The following is a 25820-nucleotide window of genomic DNA, read 5'->3' on the forward strand; positions in this document are numbered from 1 at the left end:
TGGTGACAGAGAAAGACTAGAAAAGGCTGGCTGAGAAAGAATATCCTTCACATGCAGGGTAAGATTCTACCGTTATTTGCCCTGTTGGGTATGATTTTGTGTAGAGAAGGCTCTTGGTGTATCTGCTAAGGACTATGGGAAGAACTTTCTTGGATTCACCATTATTATCAGCTGGGTTGGACATAAAACCTATGAAATTGCAAATGTCTTCCTAATAATGTAAACTTCTTCCAGCCATGTCTTAGTCTCATTATCATCCGTACTTAACATCTGCAAGTTTGACAAACACACCTTTCACTTGTTCTTATTGTAAGATGCTAGCAGGATTTTTTTTCCCCAGGTAAATGAAACTCAACTGTGACCCCAGAGCATCTCCTCACTCTAGATCTTTTTTTTCTTTTTATTCTTTTTTTCTTTTTTTTGATAGTCATGGGGATTGAACTCTGGGCCTGGGCCCTGTCCCTGAGCTCTTCAGCTCAAGTCTAACACTCTACCACTTGAGCCACAGCGCCACTTATGGTTTTCAGGTGGTGTATTGGAGATAAGAGTCTCACGGACTTTCCTTCCCTGGCTGGCTTTGAACCCCAATCTTTAGATCTCAGCCTCCTGAGTAGCTAGGAGTACAAGCATGAGCCACTGGTGCCTGGCTCACTCTAGATCTTAAGATGACAATTTCTTCTACAACCTCAGTATACTGATGCAATGCAAACAAATCAAAATTATTATTTTATTCTATTTTTTAATCTCTATTAAATATAAGATTCATGGCTTTCAAGCTATTTGCATGGCGAGCTGAATTCAGAACTTGCTGAGAAACCCTTTAAAGGTCTCTCTCTTTCTTTTCTTTTCTCAATTTTCATTTCAAACCACTGGAAATGAAAAATGAGCTTATTAATAAATTCCTTTAACAATTTATAGGTTAAAATCATACATTTGGACATTATATAATACTAATTATACTTAATTTATATCTATCTGCCTGAAATATAGATTTTTCTGGAAACTAATATTTCTGAAATGTATTTCCAGTTTTGATTATCTTTATGAATATCTTTTCCAAAATACAAAGAATATCTTGAGTTCCTTCAGTAGGGTATACCAAACTTTACTTACACTTTTTTAGATGACTCAGAGTTGAGATATAATTTTTGGTCTATGTCATCCTGAGAATTCGCAGATGTTGTTTGTTTATGTTGGATTTCCAAACTCTTCTGTGCTTAGAAGTTTTTGGGTTTGATTTTATTTTATTTATGTTTTTTCTTATTCATTCCAAGTTTCAGCTGACATTTCTTCATGCTGACAACTTGCTTCCATTGAGGTCAAAGTTTATAAAATCTGTGCAGAAAGCAGTCATCTTCCTTATCCCTCCCTCCCTCTCTTTTTTCCTCTCTTCTTTTCTTCTTTCCTTCTTCCATTCCCTTTTCTTTCTTATTCTACTTCTTTTTTCTTTCATTCTTTCTTTTCCTTTCTTCCTTCTTTTCTCTTTTCTCTCTTTCTCCTTTCTCTTTCTTTTCCCTCCCTCCCTCCCTCCCTCCCTTCCTCCCTCCTTCCTTCCTTCCTTCCTTCCTCCTCCATATCTCAGACCCTGAAGAGTTGGGACTTTAGGAATAAACCACCAGTATCTGCAGTCTTTAGGTTTTCCTGAGTTCCATGATTTTCTTTTTGAACAGCATAGAGTGATAAGACAGTTGTTCATTCAATTAGTGTTGTTTATTTATATGCAATAAGTAAGTGGCACCTGGACCTGCCATTTATTCTCACAGATATTGTAAGGCATCATTCTCAAGAAGTTCATATTAAGAGCGAGCAACAGATGTGTCTAATTCCCACAGCTTTCCAGAATCCCAGAAAGGGAATGGAATGAGCAAAGCTTGTAACTTGCTTGTCAGGTTGTCCAAGGACATCTCAGCGATCCAGCCTCAAACTGTATTCCTTCACTAAAGGAAATTGGGCAGAAGGACTGAAGCCCCCTCCCAAGAAGACGCAGCATGGGGCGGGGGACCTGGCCCGATCTATGCACTTGATGGAGCTCCCGCCCTGCAGTAACCCGAACATTGGCACCTCAGTGGACCAGTGAGCCTGAAGTTCCTAGAAGGCATTGTTTTTAATCCCCAGGAATTGTGGGCAGGATGGTGCTTGTGGGATCCAGTGGGAAAAAATGCCCTTAACTGGAAGAAGCCCTCACCACCCTTGTGGGGTTCCTGGAGCCCATACCCCATGTGCAATGCCTGCTCCTGAGGGTCTGTCCTAAACACCTCAGCTGCATCCCCTGATCTCACGTCCCCATCAGGCTTGTGCTTTGGGTACGCCACTGGAGACCCTATTGGCTAGACAGGTGTGGTTTTCCTCCCCTCAAACAAACAAGGAGCATGACATGCTCCTTCCCATATATCCCCAAAAGTCATCCCATTTGCGAATCAGTGAAGTGAGCTGAATATTTTGGCTACAGATACTTAAGAAAATCTTCATGTTCTCTGTTTTGTTCTAAATAAGTGAAAAACCAAGTTAAGAAACTTCTGATAAATTGGGTCTTCTTATAATTCATAGGAAGTGTTGTGAACTGCTTCAAATTCTTAATGAATTTAATAAAACTAACACCAAACATATATAGTGTAGGACCTTCACATTTATAGTTACTATTAAAGTCTGCTCATTAATTTTGGAAAATTTGTGTCCTTAAGTATGTGAGAATTTGACTCTATGCTTTATATTTCCAATTTGGTGTTATGTATTTAATTTAAAAATGTCATGTTACTCTCAGTCTTTTAAAGAAAACAATTTTCTCCCTAATATAGATGAAAAGTTTTCTATATTATCTCCATATAGTCACAAATATTCATATATATTCACATGTATATCTATGCATATTGTAGTTCTTTACATTTCAAGCAACGAAAGAATTACCAAGGAATGTATTTTTAAATCCACCTTGGGCTCTCAGTGGCTGTGTCAATACCCTTTGATAATTTCAAAGACAGATGTGACTCTCAGCTTCTTCAAAACACAGTGTAATAAGATACTTAAATTCATTATCTCAAATTTTATTTCTGTTGGCATGATAAATTTTCCTAATAGTCTCTTTTTCCCTCATGTGATAATGTCTTTTTCTAACAGCATCAGTAAAGCCCACTTGGATAGAGATCATACTTGATAAAGGTAGATGGATCCATATTGAATTGATGAGGACTCAAAATGAAGAAGACTCTAAAGGTCAATTGGTCCTACAAGGCTTCCATTGGGGGTTTGCATTACAGCAAGTACTTAGCTTTCATGCACAAAGCTAACTGCACAAGTCATCTGTAAAGCAGACTTTAGAATGTCCTGATAACAGATTTGATTTAAAGTCCTGAGGGTAGCTCATTCATCTGAATGCAATATGAGATGCATACGGGAGATTGAGTTTCAAGCCACTGGTGAAAATCTTTCACAGCATGGATACCCGCTGTGACCTTTGGGAAAGAAAGCATTCTGGCAGAAATCTTTACATTTTTGGGTACATAATGCTCTAACAGTTCTAAATTCAGTAATAGGTGCAGGTGTGATTTGAGGTTATTGAACAATAAGAGGCTGAGTCACTAGCATTATATTATATGAGTCATAGGGGAAAAATTTCATTCAAATCAAGTCCTGAGGTTAATTTCATCTGCTTCCACACTTTGAGGGCTAATCAAGATTTCTGAATACTTTTTAGGGTTCAGAGTCTGTAGTTCTGGCTCCTTTGAGATATAAAGAGAATTTTCTCCATTCTCCATGGCTTTGTGGCAATGACTGGTTATATTAATTAGCCCAAAGTCCTTCAATAAAATGACATCATATCTCTCTTTGTTAAGTAAATATAAAGAAAAGTTGAAGGTAGTCTTAAGGCATAGTTAATAAAGATTATTCTATACTTATTAGGTTAAAGTATTTACATAACTTTTACACTTCTTATGATCAATGATAAAATAAATAGTTAAATGCCACCATGTTGTTTTTGTACATCCAATCCATGTTGTAACATTTGAAAGGCTTTTGAATGACACTCATTACAATAAAATTTCTGCATTTCTTGTGCCTTACTGGACATCCCTTCTCTCCTGGCATCTCTCCTGAACTTTTTAAGTAGCTATTTGAATCATTAAGAGGGGACCAAGAGGAATTAATCTGGTCATGAAATGCTTCAGGGTCAATAAAGAAGACTGAATACTGCCAAGTATTCTGAGTTGTCTCACTGGACTCCATTCAAAATGAACATGAAGCCTAAGAAATGTGAGGGGTGACCTTGTCAAGCTCAGTCTTCTACCCTTGGCAGAACACTGGCTGTATGCATGTCTGTCCAAGCAATGCCTTCATACTTTTCATGAAAGTGACAGCAAGAAAATGTCACTTTCTTTCACCATCTAGATACATTGTACCTTTTACCTTTTGTACCAAATCCTACTTCAGCAGGAGCTATACATTAAATGATTTTGTTTGAATGCAAAATTTCTTATAGACTCATCCTTCTAGCCCTTAGATTCAATGGTAGCCCTTTCCTAGCATTCCTGAAGTGCTGTGTTCAAACCCCAGAATTGCAAACAAAAAAAAAAGATTAAAATCAGGAGCTAGTAAATGGAATGGATATACTATTGGAGTAGGAGGGGTGTCAGGAGGGAAAAAACTGGAGGAAATGAGGGAGGAGTGACACTGTGCAAAAATAAATGTTCTCAATACCTGATTTATGTAACTGTAACCCTTCTGTACATCACCTTTACAACTAATTTTTTAAAAAATAGTATTATTGGTAATTATATAGCACAGTAAAAAGTAGTAAATTCTCTATCCATTTTAGAGAAATATATAGCTACCTCCATCTTTTGACAACAGTCTCCATTTAAGAATTAAGAAGGTGATGAGGCATCCAATGAGTTAGGTGCAGAAGAAGGTCATGGCCCTATGTATTACACATTGTAGAGCTTACCACTGTAAACATGTAAACATTTTAAACCATGTAAATGTTGTAAACCATGTATATAACTACATGGTTAAACCCTTACAGATATCCAATACATCAAAACATGAACTTTCTCTCTTTGTGTGTGTATATATATATATATATATATATATATATATATATATATATGGCATAGCCAATGATATTTTGATACCTATAAATATTATGTAATGTTCAAATGATTCTAAATATCTAATTATTTACTTACGAGTTTTTAAAATGTTTTCTTCCCACTTTTTGAAATTTTCAGCATACCCTTGTCATCCAGTCTCCCTCCTTTCCAACAGCACAAGAAACATCTTCTCCTAAGGAGTTATACATTAGCAGTCACTAATTATATCAACTCTGTCCAGTTTCTGGTAGCCATCATTCTACTCTCAACTTGATGAGATCAACAGTAGCAGATTCAATATTTGAATAAAGTCATATAGTAACTTGTCTTGACTTATTTGACTTAACAATGTTCACATCCATACATTTTCTTACGAAGGACAGGATTTCAATTGAAAAAGTCCTCAACATTGGGAAGGAAATCGTGATCCTCTAATTTTCAGCTTCGTTATTAACTAGGATTACAGATGAGAATCACTGGTACCCAGTTGGCTACTCTTCTTGCAGTACTTTTACAAATTTAAATAGTACAATATCGTTATTTTACACTAACTTTAGAAGTCATTGCTTCCCAAGTTGAAAGCTCCCTTACCAAGGCTCCTGAAATCCTTAAGATTGTTAGTGAAATCATTACTTTTTTTGTTCTTTATATATGAATATTATTATAAAGATATTGTAGAGAGGGGTTATAGTTACAGGAGCAAGGTAATAATTAAATTTCCTATGGAACATTCTTACACCCTCCTTTGCTTTTCCCTACTGTTGCTTCCCTCCCCACCTCCCCAACTCCTCCATCCCACTGCAAAGTTGCAAAGTTTATTTTCAACATACTGCCTTGCATGTTTCATTATTACAATGGTTCATCCTGTATCCTTATTTCAGCATTTTGTTATTTCCCTTCCCCTCCCCAAATTAGAAATATCCAAGATACAGGGCACCGGAATCAAATACAGTGAAAACAGGGGTTATACCATATGGGGAGAACATACAAAGAAACAAAAAACAAATCACATAGTATATTGTATGTACATTAAAAAGAACAGCTACAAAAATAAAATCTCTTGTGTCCCTATCTTGGGGTTCATTTTATTTAGCATCAGGGTTTTTAATTTATTTTTTATTGTGACAATACCGTACAGAGGAGTTACAATTACATGGGCAAGATAACTAGTACATTTCTTATCAAGCATGGTTGCCTCCTCTTTGTTTCCCCTTCCCACCCCTGGCCATACTTCCCCTCCCTTTCCCCACCCTACACCCTATCCTCCCCTCCCCCCGCACCAAAGTTGTAAAGTTCGTTTTTCGACATAATGACTTGTACATCTCATTGTTGTAATGGGTCCACCTGTATCCCTATTTAAATGATTTGTTTTTTCCCTTCCCCTCCACAAATTATACCAACATCAAATACAGTGAAAGCAGGGGTTATACCGTAGGGGAGGGACATACAAAGCAACATAGAAATCATCTTATAAATATGTTAGAAACAATTGCATGAAAGGAAAAAAAAAACAAAAAACATTTGAATACTTATCTTGGGGTTAGCATCAGGTTTTATGGTCATATATACATAGTTTTTTACTTCTTCTTGTCCTAGACATATACTAGTTATGGCAGATAAGGGAAACCACAGGACCTATGTTTCTTTGAGTTTGGCTTGCCATTTCCTAAGTCTTTCCATTTCCTAACAAATGGGACAGTGTCATTCTTTTTGATGGAGGCATAGAATTCCTATACACACACACACACACACATACACACACACACACACACATATACATATATATATATATATATATATATATATATATATATCACATTTTCTTGATCCATTCAACTACTGAGGGGCATCAAGTTTGGTTCCATAGCTTAGCTATGGTGAATAATGCTGCAATAAAATTTAGTTTGTGCTGGAAGCTTTAGTATAGCCTTGTTTGTGATGGTTTGGTTAAATACCTAAAAGTGGGATTGCTGGGTCATAGGGGAGCTCCATGTGGAGTCTTTTGAGAACCTCCATATTGCTTTCCAAAGTGGTTGAACAAGTTTATATTCCCACAAACAATGCAGTAAGGTTCCCTTCTGTCCACATCCCCTCCAGCATCTGTTGGTATTAGATTTCTTGATTATAGCCATTCTAACTGGGGTGAGGTGGAATCTCAATGTTGTTTTGATTTGCGTTTCTTTTATGGCTAGGGAGGTTGAGCATTTCTTCATGTGTCTATTGGCCATTCTTTTTTCCTCCTCAAAGAAGTCTCTCTTTAAATCTTTAGCCCACTTATTAATCAGGCAGTTGTTTCTTTGAGGATTTGTTGTTGGGGGATTTAATTTTTTGAGTTCCAGGTATATTTTAGATATGTGACCCTTGTGTATTGTATGGCTAGTGAAGATCTTCTCCCAATCCATGGGCTTTCTATTGATCTTGCTTTGCCATGCAGAAGCTCTGCAGTTTCATGCAATCCCATTTGTTCAACTTTTCTTTGATTTCTTGTGTTTCTGGTATTTTTTAAGATTTCGGTCTGTGTCAAGGAGAGCTAGAGTTTCTCCTATTCCATCTGTAATTTTTTCAGGGTGTTGGCTTATACTTCGAGGTCTTTGATCCATTTGTAGTTGATTCTGGTGCACAGTGATATATAAGGGTCTAGCTTTAGTTTTCTACAAGTAGTTAACCAATTTTGCCAGCACCATTTACTGAAAGGCTGTCTTTCTTCCATTCTATTTTTTAGCTCCCTTATCTAAGTTTAGATGGCTATAGGTCTGTGGGTTTATTTCTGGGTCTTCAGTTCTATTCCATCAGTCCTCAGGTCTGTTCTTGTGCCAATACGATGCTAGGTTTTTTCCTACTGTTACTTTCATTTTTTTATTGTGATTAAGTAATCACATAAATTTCACAAAATTCACAGTACTGTGGGACAGTGATACTTAGTTAAAGTCACAAACACTTTCTAGACTTCATGGGGCAAATTGTCTTTATTGTGGTCAATAAAGTTTATGAGTTCTATGAGCTTTGATAATACAGTTATTTCTTTCACATTGGGTGATATGTACATTCCTTTCCTTTTGCTTAATATCAGCTATTGCTTCATTCCAGCTCATTCTCTCCCTCCCATCACTGCCATTGAGTTGTTTAGTTCATTTTGATCAATGTCCAGTGCAGCTGTTGTGTGTTTTCCCTTCTTTCCCTCTGCTTCTGTGTCCCCCTCCTAGTTTCCCTCTGATGTGCATATATATACCATATATGTGGTCAGCAGCATGGGGTCATTCGATCAGATGAAGGGAGGTCCTTTGTTTCTTGAGTCTTGTTTACTTTGTTGTATCACCTTACATTTTGTATTTAACATCCACTTATCAGGGAGACCATGTGCCTTTTGTCTTCTTGCTCTTGGCTTACTCACTCAACATGATTTCTTCTAGTTACAACAATTTCCCTGCGAATGCCATTATTTTGTCCTTTCTAATGGCTGCATAATATTCCATTGTATACAGGTGCCACAACTTTTGGATCCATTCATCTGCAGTTGGGCATCTGGGTTGTTTCCATATCCTGGCTATTGTGAACAGTGCTGCAATAAACATGGAGGTGCACGTGTCCTTGTATCCTGGTTCCTGTTGTTCAGGGTAGATGCCTAGGAGTGGTATGGCTGGGTCATAGAGGAGGTTAATATTTAGCTTTCTGAGGATACTCCAGACTGCTATCCAAAGTGGTTGTATAAGTGTACATTCCCACCAGCAGTGTAATAGGGCTCCTATTTCTCCACATCCCCTCCAGCATTTGTTGTTGGCTCAATTTAGGGTGCTGGCCATTCTGACTGGGGTAAGGTGGTATCTCAGGGTTATCTTTATTTGCATTTCTTTGCAACCAGGGATGGTGAACATTTCCTCATGTGTTTCTTTGTCATTTTTTTAATCTTTTCTTCTGAGAAGTCTGTCTTTAGTTCCCTTGCCCATTTAGTAATTGGTTTGTTGGGTTTGGGAGGAATTAGTTTCTTGAGTTCCTTGTATATACAGGATATTAACCCCTTGTCTGATATATTGCTGGTAAATATTTTTTTCCATTTAGTTGGCTATCTTTCTAATTTTGTTGCTATATCTTTAGCTGTGCAGAAACTTTCTGTTTTAAGGTAATCCCATTTGTCGAGCGTCTCTCCAATTTGTTGTGACCCTGGATCTCTGTTCAGGAAGTTCTTGCCTGTGTCTATAAGTTCAAGTGTCTCTCCTACTCTGTCCTACAGTAGTTGCAGAGATTCAGGTTTGATGTTAAGGTTTTTAATGCATTTGGGGTTGATGTTAGTGCATGGTGACAGGCTGAGGTCCACTTTTAGTTTTCTGCATGTGGCCTCCATGGTTTCCCAGAACCATTTACTGAAGAGGCTGTCTTTCTTCTATTCTATTTTTTTTAGCTCCCTTATCGAAGATCAGGTGGTTATAGGTCTGTGCGTTCATTTCTGAGTCTTCAGTTCTATTGTTCCTCAGGTCTGTATTTGTGCCAGTACCAGGCTGTTTTGATTACTATGGCTTTGTAGAAGAGTTTGAAGTTTGGTATTGATATTCTTCCAGCACTGTTCTTTCTGCTAAGGATTGTTTTTGCTATTCGGAGTCTTTCATTGTTCCATATGAATTTTTGGATTGCTTCTTCTAGTCATTGAAGAATGAGTTTGGGATAGTGGTAGGTATCACATTGAATTTGTAGATAGCCTTTAGCAGTATTGCCATTTTCATGATGTTAATCTTCCCAATCCTTAGTTCTGTTTAATTTCCTTTTTCAGGATTTTAAAGTTTTCATCATAGAGGTCTTTCACTTCTTTAGGTAAGTTAATTCCTAGGTATTTTATTTTTTGTGAGGTTATTAAAAAGGAGTTGCTATCCTGATTTCAGCCATGCTCTTCTCATTGTTGGCATACAGAAAAGCCATTGATTTTTGAAGATTAATTTTGTACCCTGCTACTTTGCCAAAGCTTTGGATCAGCTTGAGTAATTTGGGAGTGGAGTCCATGGGATTCTTTAAATATAAGATCATGTCTCTGCAAAGAGGGAGAGTTTTACTTCATCTTTCCCTATTTGGATCCCCTTTATGTCTGCATCTTGTCTTATTGCTGTAGCTAGGCATTCTAATATTAGATTGAAGAGAAGTGGAGAGAGTGGACATCCTTATCTTGTTCCTGAATTTAGATGAAATGGCTTTAGTTTTTTGCTATTAAGTATAATGCTGGTTGTAGGTTTGTCATATACAGCCTTTATTTTATTGGGGACTATTCCCTGGATCCCTCGTCTTTCCAGAGCCTTCATCATAAAGGCGTGTTGGATCTTCTCAAATGCTTTTTCTGCATCTATTGAGATAATCATGTGGTTGTTGCTCTTTGTTGATATGACATATTATATTAATTGATTTATGTGTATTTAACCAGATTTGCATCCCTGAAATGAATCCTGTCTGGTCATCGTGTATGATTTTTTTTTGATGAGTTGTTGAAGTTGATTGGCCCGAAATATTTTTAAATATGTTTTTTTCTTTTTTTAATTTTTTATTGTGAGAATACCGTGCAGAGGAGTTACAATTACATGGGCAAAATAACGAGAAATGTACTCGTTAAATACATTTTTATTGTAAAATAGTGTACAGAGGGGTTACAGTTACATGAGTAAGGTAATGAGTACATTTCCTATCGAGCATTGTTACCCCTTCCTTTGTTTTTCCCCTACCATTCCTTCCCTCCCCACCTCCCCAACTTCTCCCTCTCTATCCCCCCAAGTTGTATAGTTTTTTTCAACATAGTTAGTGTCTTGTACAGTTCATTGTTACAATGTCTCAACCTGTACCCGTATTTAAGCATTTTGCTTTTTCCTTCCATCCCCAAATTAGAAAAGTGTATATACAAGACACAGGTCACCAGAATCAAATACAGTGGAAATAGGGGTTATACTCTGGAACATACAAAGAAACAAAAAATCACATAAAAACAATAGCAAGCAAGAAAAAACAACTTGTGTCTCTGTCTTGGGGTTCATGTTGCTTAACATCATCTTATATAGTCATATGAATATAGCATTTAACCTTTCCTGCTTGCCCTATATATACACTAGTTATTGCAAATAAGGGAACCCATGGGACCTATGTTTTTGGGGGCCTGGCTTACTTCACTTAATATAATTTTTTCCAAGTCTTCACATTTCCTAATAATTGGGGTGATGCCATTCTTTCTGATGGAGGCATAGAATTCACCATATATATATATATATATATATATATATATATATTATGTATATACATTATGTATATATATATATATATGTCACATTTTCTTGATTCATTCATCTAAGGAGCATCTGGGTTGGTTCCATATCTTAGTCATGGTAAATAAATAATGCTGCAATGAACATAGTTGTGCTGGTAGCTTTAGTTTGTGATCATTTGGGTAAATGTGGAAAAGTGGGATTGCTGGGTCATAGGGGTCTCTATGTGGAGTCTTTTGTGGAACCTCCATACTGCTTTCCAAAGTGGTAGAACAAGTTTACATTCCAACCAACAATGCAGTAGGGTTCCCTTCTGGCCAAAATTTTGTTAAGAAGTTTTGCATCAATGTTCATCAAAGAAATGAGTCTAAAGTCCTCTTTCTTTGATGAGTCCCTGTCTGGTTTTGGGATGATGGTTATAAATTATTACTTTAATTTTATAAATTTTATAATTGCTTTAATATCTGTAAAGTCTAAAACCAGAATCAAACATTTATAATATGATTACATAAACAACATTGCATACTGCATTCATTGCACTCTAAAGTCAAGGTTTTAACTGATCTGGTATAAATGTATCTTTTTCAATAGTCATCAACTCCAATTATGCCATGTTTATATTTTATGATTTAAAAAATGTAGCTTTTCTGTCCTAAAGTTTACAATTATGTTTTCTTAAAAGAGATAAATATATGATTGTTTATAAATCATTTTATATTCTAATATATGTATTAAATTAAAATTAAATATAGCTTTGGATAATACCTGTTTTATTTTTGTTCATTGAAAAAAATCTTATAATCCACACCTTATCTAATTTAGATTATTTCATTCCTAGGTCTTCTGAAGAATTATTACCTTCTAATATTATTGCTGCTCCTTTTTCCTCCTCCTTCTTCTGTTCCTCCTCTTCCTATTGCTTCTCTTCCTCCTCTGGCTATTCCTCCTTCTTTTCCCTCCTCATCTTCTTCCTCCTCTCCTCTTCTTGTTCTTCTTCCTCCTCTGCCTCCTCCTTCTGTTTTGGTACTGTGGCCTGAAGTCAGGGCATTATACTTTTGCTTAGCTCTTTCTGCTCAAGGCTGGTGCTCTGCCACTTGAGTCACACTTCCAATTCTGGCTTTTTGCTTCTGGTTAATTAGCCATAGGAGTGTCTCAGATTTGGCTGTCCAGCCTGGCTTTAAACTAAGATCCTCAGATCTCAGGCTCCTGAATAGCTATATAATTCTTTATTTTAAATCTTAATCAATACCACCATTGGTTAAATCCAATATCCTTCTCCTTTACTATCCTGATTTTTTCTTTTTCTTTGGTTTGAACTGTAACATTAAGTATTTTTTTAAGGGTAAGCTGGGTACCAGTGGGTCATGCCTGTAATCCTAGCTACTCAGGAGGCTGAGATCTGAGGATCACAGTTCAAAGCCAGCATGGGCAGAAAATTCCATGAGACTCTTATTTCCAATAACCCACTAGAAAACCAGAAGTGGTACTGTGGCTCAGGCGGTAGAGCATTCTCCTTGAGCTGAAGAGTGCAGGGAAAGCACCCACGCTGAGTTCAAGTCCCATGACTGACAAAAAAGGGGGTGGGGTGGTACGTGACAGTAAAGTTTTATAGTTTCTGGATATTGGAAGAGTCTATTTTGTCCTTGCACTTGGTTAACCGTTGATTATGCATTCAAATATAAATTTCTGATTCAATGAAATTTTCCTTCCAAATATTGAGGACTTTTTCAATTTTCTTGTAACCCATAGGATTGTTAACATGGTGTGAGAAACATAGCCAGTCTTCATTTCCTTATAGGCAATCTTCACAGGAAGATTTTGGGTACTCTTCCTATCTCTAGGGTCCTTATACTTCATTAGCAGACATTTAATTGTGTGCATTTTGCCATTCTCTAGTCATTACCATTTATCTTCCTCCCATATTGGGGTAAGAGAAGACAGCGCTTCATTTAATATTGCAGCTCCTCTTGGTAGGATTCTTTGTGTAGCAGTATACTCTATAAAAGCTAAAAATTTTCTGAATTAATCTTTTGTACAATTCCTTATTCTTATTAGTCTACAACTTTGTTGTTTGATTCTACTTCCTGAAGTTCTTTTTCCTATGTGATAACAGTGATAATATCTTTTTTTCCACATTGAATTTTCCTGGATGGTAATCTCTCCTTTGCAATCTGTTAATTTTTTTGGTCAGTACTGGAGCTGGAGTCCAGAACATTATGCATGCCAAACAAATACTGATTCACAGAAATATCCTTAGCCTTTAATTTTTAGATTATACTTGATTATCTATAAAATCTGTAGCTCTTGATGGTTTTTATCTCATATGATTGTTAAGAAGTAAAATAATACAATTATACTTGCAACATATCAACAAAATGCATATTGTGTAAAAATGACCAGAAGTTAGCTATAATAATAATGACCCTTATGTTATATGGCTTCTCTAAATTCATTCAACTTTATGTTTTTCTAGAGAGAGTAGTAAGTAAGATGATAAAAGAAGTCTTCCTAGTATTTTTGTAATTTTTTTTGTTTTCCCTCTTTCTTTCTAGTGCTTAAGATGGTGTTAAATATAATATTACTTTTAAAAATTCCTCTGAATAGATATTTTCATCTTTATGGGCATGTTTTGTGAAGTAAAAGAATTATGTTTTTATGAGATTCAATATTTATGTGTTATAATTATCTTGAACAAAAAAGAGAATCAGCTTATTGGCTTTGGATGCATCTAGAGTTGGTTGATTTTAGTAGATGTGGACTGACGTGTCTATTATGGCCAGGAAGAGATTATCTTTAGGGGGTTGGCCTTCTCACAAAGATTTTGAGAATTCAATAGAAAAACAAATTGAACTACATACATGGAATTATTATTCATTTACCCATATTACTAGCCAACTTTGTTTTATTCCATTACTGAAAACTGAACACCTGCTCTCCACACTCTGTATTTTGAAAACAACTCAGTAGGTTGTGCCTTACACAGTGGCTTCTTTGAAAGTACAGGTGTTTTAGATCTAGGGCAGTAAACATGTTCAGCAGGCTTCCATGTCAAGCTGCAGCACAAACTTCACGATTTCTGAAAATTGTCAACCATATGAGGTAATGCTCTAATGAAAATACAATAAAGTTTTATTAATCAAAACACAGTGTATAAATCAACTGTGTTGTTAAAGGGAAACTCCTTTGTACTATTACTTAAAATATTTTTAATACACTAAGCACTACAGGAAAGGAAATTTATTTTATATGAAATCAATGACATTGTTCCTAAGGCATAGAGGACAGGTCTAAATTTTATAAATAACACTTTAATATATTTGGTCATAAAATAAATGAGAGTTACAATATGCAATTATATATGAACTATATTATCTAAGTATGACCTGTTGTTAAAACATCAAGCAACTTTGCATGGAGAAAAATTTTAATAGCTCACTTGACATAATTCTATTTTCAGCAAGCCAGAACAGATTTTAAATGTCCAAGTTTGATAAGTTTGAAAATCTTTGTTCTGTTTAAAGTCTAGCATTAATGTAACAGAACTGAAGCTGAATTCAATTTATTCCTATCTCTGTTTAGCCAGAATCTTCAGTAGGAAATATGAAAAACAAAAGACAATTAAACAACTGCAAATCAAATCCACAATGAAATAAACTTAATACCACCAAGATGGCTACAATCACTAAGACAAATAATAACAACTTCATATTTTGCAAATGTAAACTAGTACAGCCACTTTGGAAAGCATTTTGGCAGTTCTTCAAAACATTAAATCAGGGGTCACTATATGAGCTAGAAATTCAGCTCCTTATTTTCCTATTCCCAGGAGAAATTTCCAAATTAAAAAAAATACACACACACACACACACACACACACACACACACACACACATATATATATATATATATATATATACAAAACTCAGACATTCATGTCAGTTTAACACTATTTAAGTCAGCATAACCAAAGAATGGAAATAATTAAAATATCCATCAACAAATGAACAGAAAAGTAAATTGATATGTCAACAAAATGGAAGACCAGTCAACAACAGCAAAAAGAAATTAATTTTCAGGCACCAGTTGTTCACTCCTGTAATCCGAGCTAATTAGGAGGATAAAATCTGAAGATCACAGTTCAAAGTCAACCTAGGTAGAAGTCCATGATATTTTTATCTCCAATTAGTCACAAAAAGTGATATTTAGGGTCACATGGTAAAAGAGCACAAAAGATCGGGGCTAGTGCCTAGGCTCTGAGTTCAAGCCCCAGGAAGAGCAGCAAATCAGTGGTTAACAAAGTACAATGAGACTATGGTAATAGCTATTTAATTCTAGGACTGTACTAAAAGAATAATTATGTACTTCCAGGGGATGCATTTTATGGCAGGTGAATTACAGACTCATAAAGACATTAAAAAGGAGCTGAGTACTGGTGTCATGCCTGTAATACTAACTATGCAGGAATCTGTGGTCTGAGAATTATGGTTCAAAACCAACCCAGAGGCAGGAAAGTCTGTAACTTTCCTTGTTTGACTTCCAAAAACAAGAAGTCAAACTGTGGAGCTCAAAGAGATAGAATGCTAGTTTTGAACAAAGGAACTCAGGGACAGCACCCAGGCCCTGAGTTTAAGCCCCATGGCTCACCAAAAAAAAAAAAAAAAAACTTTAAAAAGGAACATTATCTTTTTTTTTTTTTTGGTCAGTTGTGGGGCTTGAACTCTGTCTGGGCCTGGGCGCTGTCTCTCAGCTCTTCAGCTCAAGGCTCATGCTCTACCACTTGAGCCACAGAGCCACTTCTGGTCTTCTGAGTGTTTTATTGGAGATAGGAGTCTCATGGACTTTCTTTTCCGGGCTGGATTGGAATCATGATCCTCAGATCTCAGCCTCCTGAGTAGCTAAGATTACAGGTGTGAGCCACCAGTGCCTGGTTCAGGAACATTATCTTTTAGACAACAAGTTGATTTTAGACATAAAAGAAACATCTTTTAGACAATAAGTTGATTTTAGACACAACACTTATCTTTCTTCAGCACAATGAATTGTAACATGAGAACACTTAAGTTTTTTTCTTTTATCAGTTGAACTACTATCATTTACTTCAAATGGAATAACTGTTACTTTATAGTTTATTTCAGTCTATGTAAGGACACTGGATAAATTATTTTTAGCTGAGTACAATAGACATGTGCTGAAGAACCACAACAGGAATATTAACTGTCTGGAAAGTTAAATTTTTCACTCCCCTCCTTGCAAAAAAAAAATGCAAGTGAACATGAGCCATATAATAGCATATAGGGTGTCATAGTCTTTCAATTAAATCTAAGAACCACTTATATGAAATGATTAATCATTATGATCAGTAATGGCAAATTATGCAATGCACTAGAGACTAAGATAGATGCACATAAAAGAAAGAAAATAAATCCTGGGTAAGATGGAAGATTAGAAGCTTCCTCCGTAAAACTATGCAAATAGATAAGAATGAGAAGGCATATAGTAATCATAGTTCAGCAATATTCTGAAGACAGAGAAGAAACATATCAGGAATCAAAGATGTGCCAGGATAGCTATATAGCTTCAAAAATTAATAATACTATACATTAGCGAAGGAAGAAAATAAAAGCTAAGAATATGAGATCAGAACTTTGAACATATTTTTAAAGTATCAATGTGGGACTAAGGTATTTCATCCAATAAAATCAAGCACACAACAGGAAAAACAAATGAGCTCAAGTAAAAAAATCAGTGAGGGCAGACATGTTACATTTGATTGTATTTTCTCAAGCTTTCAGTTGCAATGTTAAAGCGTTATACAGAAAACGTTTTAATGAAGACTTGTAGAATCCTTTCCACAGATAGATACTCTGCCTAGCCATTGATAATGCCACATACTAAACAGTTAAAGTAATGTTCACAAGATCATAGACTCTGTAGAATTGCCAGTAGGTCAGAAAACTGTCTGTTGTATTTCGTAAATGCCTCTGTAATTATTAGATTTCATTAAAATTAAAAACTTAATTGTTTAAACTAATAAGCAGAAATTTTGACCAAGAACAAAAATTACCTCTAGCCACTGTACTTCCACTTGACCAACACAACTACTCTACAATTTTTAACAGTATCTAGTGTTCCTTTTCTTATTAATAGATGTAGTGTTGGAACATAAACTATTGCTACTTGCTAAAATAGCCATCGAGATAATTGTATCATATATCAAATGCTGAATTTCATGTGGTATAAATAACTAATGCTAACAAAGCTTACCTGAAGGAGATCAGATAAAGTAAATATGGAAGTCATATTTAAACACTTGAGAGAATTTTAGTACTGGGAAGGTATTCAATCAACAGAGTCACCTAAGTTTTGTAAAGTTTGGAAATAAACAATCATGGTCCACAATTATGTGTCTATAATAGCATGACTACATTAATTCTGACTGATACAATATGATTTTCTGTCTATCAATTATTTCTGTGTCAGGGAAATGTATCCTGTCTGTTAAGAAAGCACTTGTCATTAAGGGACTTATAGCTCTGAAAATCTTACTGTTTTAATTTTTTATCTGGTCAAATATGGCACATTCAATAAGATGATCTCTAGATATGAGTTTTTTTTAATATAAAAGAAATGATCTGCTTATTGTCACTATGTAGATCCTTCTGACTATATTTCACTCAGTTTAATCAAAACTCTCTTAGGGGAGAGATGAATGAGAATGTTGAAAGGGATGACATTGATCAATATGCACTGTATTCATAACCTACTTTGTTAACTGGCAACTCCTTTGTACAATTACTTAAAAATAATTTTTAAAAAGTATAAATAAATCTCAATCGCATTATGTTCCAATAAATTTAATGTTGGTTAAACTTCGCTAAATTTCTATTGCTGGTGGCTCATACCTATAATTCTAGCTATTTAAGAGGCTGAGACCCGAGGATTATGGTTCAAAGTCAGCCTAACCAGAAAAGTCCATGAGACTCATATTTCAATTATCCATTAAAAACCTGGAAATGATGGTGTGGCTTAAGTGGTAAAGTGCCTGCTTTGAGCAGATGCTCAAGAACAGTGTCCAGGACCTGAGTTCAACTACCAGGACTGGCATACGCAGAGAGAGAGAGAGGGAGAGAGAGGAGGGAGAGGCAGAGGCAGAGGCAGAGGGAGAGGGAGAGGGAGAGGGAGAAATTTTGTTAAGTATACACGCATTATAATAATTCAAGTCTGGTCTATCCATCTCTAAAATAAGGTAATTCAGCATCATTAGAAGAGTTCAGTTCTACTAATGGAGTTATGCATTCAGTTGATTATGACAATTATATTATTCTATTTATTATTTTTCAACAAATACAGAGTTTGGTACCCAGTAGGAGTCAAACATTCACCTTAGTTTACAATGCAAACACTTTAGAGATAGTTGCTCCCTTCATGGAGAGGGCACTGGAGATTGAACCCAGGATCTAATGAAGGTTAGGCAAGGTCATTGGCACATCCCAAACTCTAGGTTAGTTCCTAAATGGTTTCGAACTCATGTGGAGGATAGCACAGTTATAGCCTCACAATTTTAGAATTAGAAAAAAATTCAGAAATTATATAGCTTCACCATTTTACTTCAACAAATATCAGTGTTCAGGTCTGTGCAAATAAAAAGGCTTATTAAAGATTATAAAGCCAGCAATGAAAGCTTTAAGAAATGCAGGTGGGAATCTTTTTGACTAGCCAAATGCACATTATCTATTTATAGTAGTTGTGTGAATAACTCATTGCTCAAGAGAAATAAAATACTATATGTGACTACGTTATTCTATGGTGCTTATGATAATATAAATTTCCTCCTTAGATGAGATCTTGGAGAACTATGAAGCAAACAAATACATAACAACAAAATCTGATTTGCTTTCCATTAACTTATTGCTCAGGTCTATTTCTCTTCTGAGTGCTATTTTGACGAGGTAGTTCTTGAAAGGATTTTTCTCCCTCACACTACATGGTAATGACTTTCTATATGCTTTCCTCTTGTGCAGATTTACCATGAATGGAATAGATTTTTACATTTAAGGTTAGAATTTCTTGCTAGTAAACACCTTGAAAGGGGCCTTTTCTCTTTGGAGCCAATTTTATAGATTGTGAAATATAGAGGGTCCTTGGGCAGTCTTTATAACTTGCTATATCTCCTGAAGCTGGAGTACATCAGTAAGAAACTGTGATTCAGGCCCAAACCTGTCACCCTGTTTGAGACACTCACAAAGTTACTGTGTTTACCCACTTACTTTAAAATAAGAGAAACATGTGATCTTAACACATCCTTTAATACTATACTAGTATAGTTAAAAATGGAGACAAATGTTTACTCATTGGATCATGCTGGATGGTGATTAGTCTGATAGTCATATAACATAGATACATCATAGGTTTGTATTTCTTCATCCTCTTAAGATTATATAAAGCTATGTGATATTTGTTAGCCAAAAAAGTGTACATATAAACTCTATAGGATATGAAACCAGCATCTACCAATGTTTCAAAGCATCAAATAAACACTGGAAATAAATACAATAGGTAGATGAAACTTTGCCTGTATTTCATGTAGATATTTTTGTTGCATAAGTGATTTACAAAAAGATTACAGTTATATAAGTCAGGTAATGAGTACATTTCTTCATGAAGTGTGTCACCTCTTTCCCCATTTTCTCCAAATTTTGTCCCTTTGGACCTCCCTCCCCAACAAATTGTCTAGGGAGTATCACTGCTTCATTAGTTAACCATTTGTACCACCATTTCTATGCTCTTGTGTGTGTGTGTGCATATGTATGTGTGTATGTGTGTTTCAAGTACTATTTGTGTTTACTTGGTAATCTGATCATAGATCTAGATGCAGGTGTTTCAGACCCACAATTGGCTGAGTGGATATGACTCAAAGATTGCATTTGAACATCCTCTGGTCCTTAAATATTTGCTCATGACAAGATGATCTTATTTATTATGAATCTGCTTCTTTCAGTTCCTTTTGGACATCAGCTTCTTTTCCCCTTCATATTTCTACCCATGTTATTCTAAGTAGAAAACCATTCCTTTGGTTAGTTATGAATCCAACTAATATGGCCAGTTGAGGCTCATCAGTTTCATTCCACATGGAATGGCATCACATCAGGGAAATTGTTCTTGTTCTTCTCCAAAAGATTTTGTGCTATTTTCAGAATTGTCACATCACTATAAATATCAAGGTATTAATTGTAAATAAATTTCTACATTATGCCCATCACCACTAGATTGCAAAAGTAGAGGTTGTATCTCACCTATTCATTTCTGTATCCTGTTTTCCCAGATATTTAGCAGGTGAGAGGTTTGATAAACTGAAGGAATACAAAGATCTCTTGTTATACATGTATTTTTAAATAGATATGGTAACTATTACCTTCACAATTGAATTTCTCAGATTAATTCTTCCAGCTTATTTTTTCTGAGATCAATCATAATTGTATCCTCCTCATTAATAAATGTTTTGCTCTTCTATGTTTGTATTTTATTGCTCTAATATGGCCAACGAGATTTTTTAAATCTAGATATCTACCCATATGCTGATACACAGTTTGAACTTGCATCTCAATATTTACTAACACATGAAAAATACTTAGTTTGAGAGTACTCATAAAGAAATAATTTTTTGTATTTTTCCTGATTCTAAGATGAAAAAATGCTGGAAGCACTATTGATTGGCTCCGATATATGAACAACTGAGGATTACGATAGTTGTATTCTTTCTCTTCCTTGTTCTCATTCTCAGCTGTTTTATTGTTCCATAGCATCTAAGTTTGTAATATTTACTTTTTCTCTGCAGCCACAATTTTCATTGCACTTAGTCTTATTTTGATATTTGAATTATCATTAGTATAATTTGCTCAACAGCAGAACATTTTCTCATATTATTCTGTTCATCGAATTTTCTACAAATGTTTACTACATGTTGTTTTGTGTGCATGTGTGTGTATGTGTGTGTGTGTGTGTGTGTGTGTGTGTGTGTGTGTGTGTGTGTGTATGCTGGTCCTGGGGCTGAACTCAAGGGTTGAGCTCTGTCCTTGAGCTCTTGTACTCAAGATTAGTGTTCTATCACTTAAGCTGCAGCACTACTTCCTGCTTTTCGATGGCTAATTGGAGATAAAATTCTCATGGACTTTCTTACTTGAGCTGACTTCAAATGGTTATTCTCAGATCTAAGCCTCCTGAGTAGTGGTAGGCATAACCTACCAACATCTGGCTGAATATATATATATATATTATATACAAATATTAATATATTAAGGACTGTGTAACGCTATTTTAATATCTGCATTCTTAACTGATTAGTTATGTATATGTATTTCATTGACATTTTGTCTGAGATAGATAGCCTTGGTTTACATTTTGTCCCACAAAATGTGAAGACGGTCCTCCCATATCACATCTTTGAATGTAGTTGTGAAGAAATCCAAGACCAGAACCTCTTATCTCCTTTGGAAAAGCAATCACTTTTCTACATGATGATAAAAACAACTATTTCTTCACTCTTCAACTTCAATAATTTATCCAGATGTGATTCAGAATCTACAGTTCTAAAATATTTTATTTCTCTTGGAAGATGCCATGAGTTTGTTTTTATTTTTATTTTTTATCGGTCGTGAGGCTTGAACTCTGGGCTTGGGCGCTGTCCCTCAGCTCTTCAGCTCAAGGTGAGTGTTCTAGCGCTTGAGCCACAGCACTACTTCTGGCTTTCTAGTGGTTAATTGGAGGTAAGAGTCTCATAGACTTTCCTGCCCGGGCTGGCTCTGAACCATTATCTTCAGATCTCAGCCTCCTCAGTAGCTAGGATTACAGGTGTGAGCCACCGGCGCCCAGCTGCCATGAGTTTTAAAGTGTTAAATCTTTCTGCAATTTTTTAAAAAATTATAAAATATAACACTGTTTTTGTCAGTCACAGGGCTTTAACTCTGGACTGGGTATTGTCCTTGACCTATTCTTGCTCAAGGCTAGTGCTATACCACTTTGAGCCAAAGGTTTATTTTCCAGTTATTGAATAGTTAGTTGGAGATTAGAATCTTATAGGGACTTTTCTGCCAGAATAGCTTTGAACCTCAATCTTCAGATCTTAGCTTCCAGAGTAGTTAGGTTTACAGGCTAATGACAGATGTGTTATGTGACCTTGGGGAAATTACTTCACCTCTTAATTTCTTTTATTTATTTTTTTTATTATTTTCTTTAAATAGTTGTAAAAGGAGTTGTCATTTTAAAAATAGTTTATGAATACAAGGTATTTTAATCAATGTTACCTTTTTCAACATTCTCTCATCTAACCCACCCCTCCCCTCACTCTTAAATTTGTACAATATACATTGGATTCTTGTCTGCATTTCTCCCCTCTTCTCCTCCTCAAATCTCTTTTCCTCACTTTCCCATCTTACACAAAGATGGTTTGGTCCAATACCTCAAGTGCTTAGAAATTCCTCATTGCCATCACCACAGGGGGAGAAAAATTAAAAATCCAGCACATCTTCTTAGAAACCTCAGGGAATTGAGTTTACTGAATAAGCTTCTTCCTCTAAAACAATACAGAGATAGGACCATGAGAAGAGAGGCTAAAGGAGCTAATGACCATTAGAAATACTTATCAGCAATTGAACATTGTTGGAGGATGCTGTGGGTCAAGTGTTAGAAGTACTTGTGAGTTCTATTTCAGGCAGGCCCACCAGGTTCTTAGGGATGATCAGAGAATATTGCTCATTGTTTCCACCATTTTGTAATATGTCTAGGAGAATAGTAACATTTTTGTGTTATGTGCAGAGCATTGTTTTGTTTTTCATAATGCTCTCATGGAAAATAATTTTGCAAAAACCAAACCACTGAAAGGAAAAGAAAATACAAAACTCCAACCCTGTGTACTCTTCTTTTCTTATGTCAGGGGAATCATTTTCAATTTCTTTTTATATATATATACTTTTCATGGTAGAGGTCTTTTACCTCCATGGTTAAGTTTATTCCTAGTTACCTAGAAAGACTCTTGTGAATGAAATTCTTTTCCTGATTTCTTTCTTAACCTGTTCATTGTTGGTATATAGAGAAGCAATTGATTTTATATGTGGATTCTATATCCAGCAATGTTGATGAAACAATTATAAGAACTAAGATGTTTGTGGAATCTCTGGAGATTTTTAACTATAGAATTAATGCCATATCTTCTTTGATGAACATTGATCCAAAACTTCTCAACAAACTTTTGGCCAATGGACTTCAACAATTCATCCAAAAAATCATACACCATGATCAAACAAGATTCATTTCATGGATGCAAAGCTGGTACAATATACGCAAATCAATTAATATAATTTATCACATCAACAAGAGCAAGGATAAGAACCCCATGGTTATCTCAATAGATGTAGAAAAAGTATTTGACAAGATCCAACACCCCTTTATGATGAAGGTTCTGGAAAAGCTAGGAACCCAGGGAACATTCCCCAATACAATAAAGGCCATATATGATAAACCTACAGAGAGCATTATACTTAATGGTGAAAAACTAAAGCATTTTCCTCTTAAGTCAGGAATGAGACAAGGATATCCACTCTCTCCACTTCTCTTCAATGTAGTATTAGGATGCCTACCTACAGCAATAAGACAAGATGCAAACATAAAAGGGATCCAAATAGGGAAAGATGAAGACAAACTCTCCCTCTTTGCAGATGACATGATCTTGTATTTAAAGAATCCCACGGACTCCACTCAAAAAGTACTCAAGCTGATTCAAAACTCTGGCAAAGTAGCAGGGTATAAAATTAACCCTCAAAAATCAATGGATTTTCTGTATGCCAACAATGAGAAAAGCATGACTGAAATCAGGAAAGCAACTCCATTCGTAATAGCTCCACCAAAAATTAAATACCTTGGAATTAACTTAACCAAAGAAATGAAGGATTTCTATGATGAAAACTTTAAAAACTTGAAAAAGGAATTCAAAACAGAACTTGGAAAGTGGAAAAACTTCTCATCCTCCTGGATTGGAAGGATCAACATCGTGAAAATGGAATACTTCCCAAATGCAATGTGATACCTATCAATATTCCAATCTCATTTTTCAAGGAAATAGAAGAGGCAATCAAAAAATTCATATGGAACAATAAAAGACCCTGAATAGCAAAAACAACCCTTAACAGAAAGAACAATGTTGGAGGATTAACAACACCAAATTTCAAACTCAACTACAAAGCCATAGTAATCAAAACAGCTTGCTACTGGCACAAGAACAGATCTCAGGACCAATAGAATAGAATTGAAAACCCAGAAATGAACCCACAAACCTATAGTTATCTAATCTTCCATAAAGGAGCTAAAAAATAGAATGGAAGAAAGACTCTTCAGTAAATGGTGCTGGCAAAACTGGTTAATCACTTGCAGAAAACTAAAGCTAGATCCATATATATCATCTTGCATTAGAATCAACCCCAAATGGATCAAAGACCTCGGAGTCAAAGCAGACACTCTGAAAACATTACAGGAAGGAATAGGAGAAACCCCAGGTCTCCTTGGCACAGGCCAAAAGTTTCTTAATGGAGACCCAGAAACACAACAAATCAAAGGATGGTTGGACAAATGGGACTGCATGAAATTGCAGAGCTTCTGTATGGCAAAGGACATAGCTAGCAAGATCAATAGAAAGCCCATGGATTGGGAGAAGATCTTCACTAGACATACAATGGACAGGGCCTCATATCTAAAATATACCTGAACTCAAAAACTTAAATCCCCAACAACAAATCCTCAAAGAAACAACAGTCTGATAAATAAGACTAAAGACTTACAGAGAAACTTCTCTGAAGAGTAAAGAAGGATGACCAATAGACACATGAAGAAATGCTCAATCTCCCTAGCCTTAAAAGAAATGCAAATCAAACCAACATTGAGATACCACCTCACCCCAGTTAGAATGGCTATAATCAAGAACTCTAATAATAACAGATGCTGGAGGGAATGTGGCCCGAAGGGAAGCTTACTGTATTGTTGGTGGGAGTGTAAACTTGTTCAACCACTTTGGAAAGTAGTATGGTGATTCCTCAAAAGACTCCACATGGAGCTCCCCTATGACCCAGCAATCCCACTTTGGGGCATTTACCCAAATGATCACAAACAAGACCATACTAAAGCTACCAGCACAGAGATCTCTATTGCAGCACTATTTACCATAGCTAAGATATGGAACCAACCCAGATGCCCCTCAGCAGATGAATGGATCAAGAAAATGTGGTATATATACACAATGGAATTCTATGCCTCCATCAGAAAGAATGATATTGCCCCATCTGTTAGGAAATGGAAAGACTTGGAAAAAATTATATTAAGTGAAGTAAGCCAGGCCCAAAGAAACATTGGTCCCACAGTGTGTCTTATTTGCAATAACTAGTGTATGTCTGAGACAAGAAGAAATGGTCAGACAAGTTGATGTTAGGTGAAATGAACCCCAAGATAAAGACTCAAATGGTTGTTC

Source organism: Dipodomys ordii, unplaced genomic scaffold, assembly GCF_000151885.1.
Source record: "Dipodomys ordii isolate 6190 unplaced genomic scaffold, Dord_2.0 Scaffold25, whole genome shotgun sequence".
Taxonomy (NCBI): domain Eukaryota; kingdom Metazoa; phylum Chordata; class Mammalia; order Rodentia; family Heteromyidae; genus Dipodomys; species Dipodomys ordii.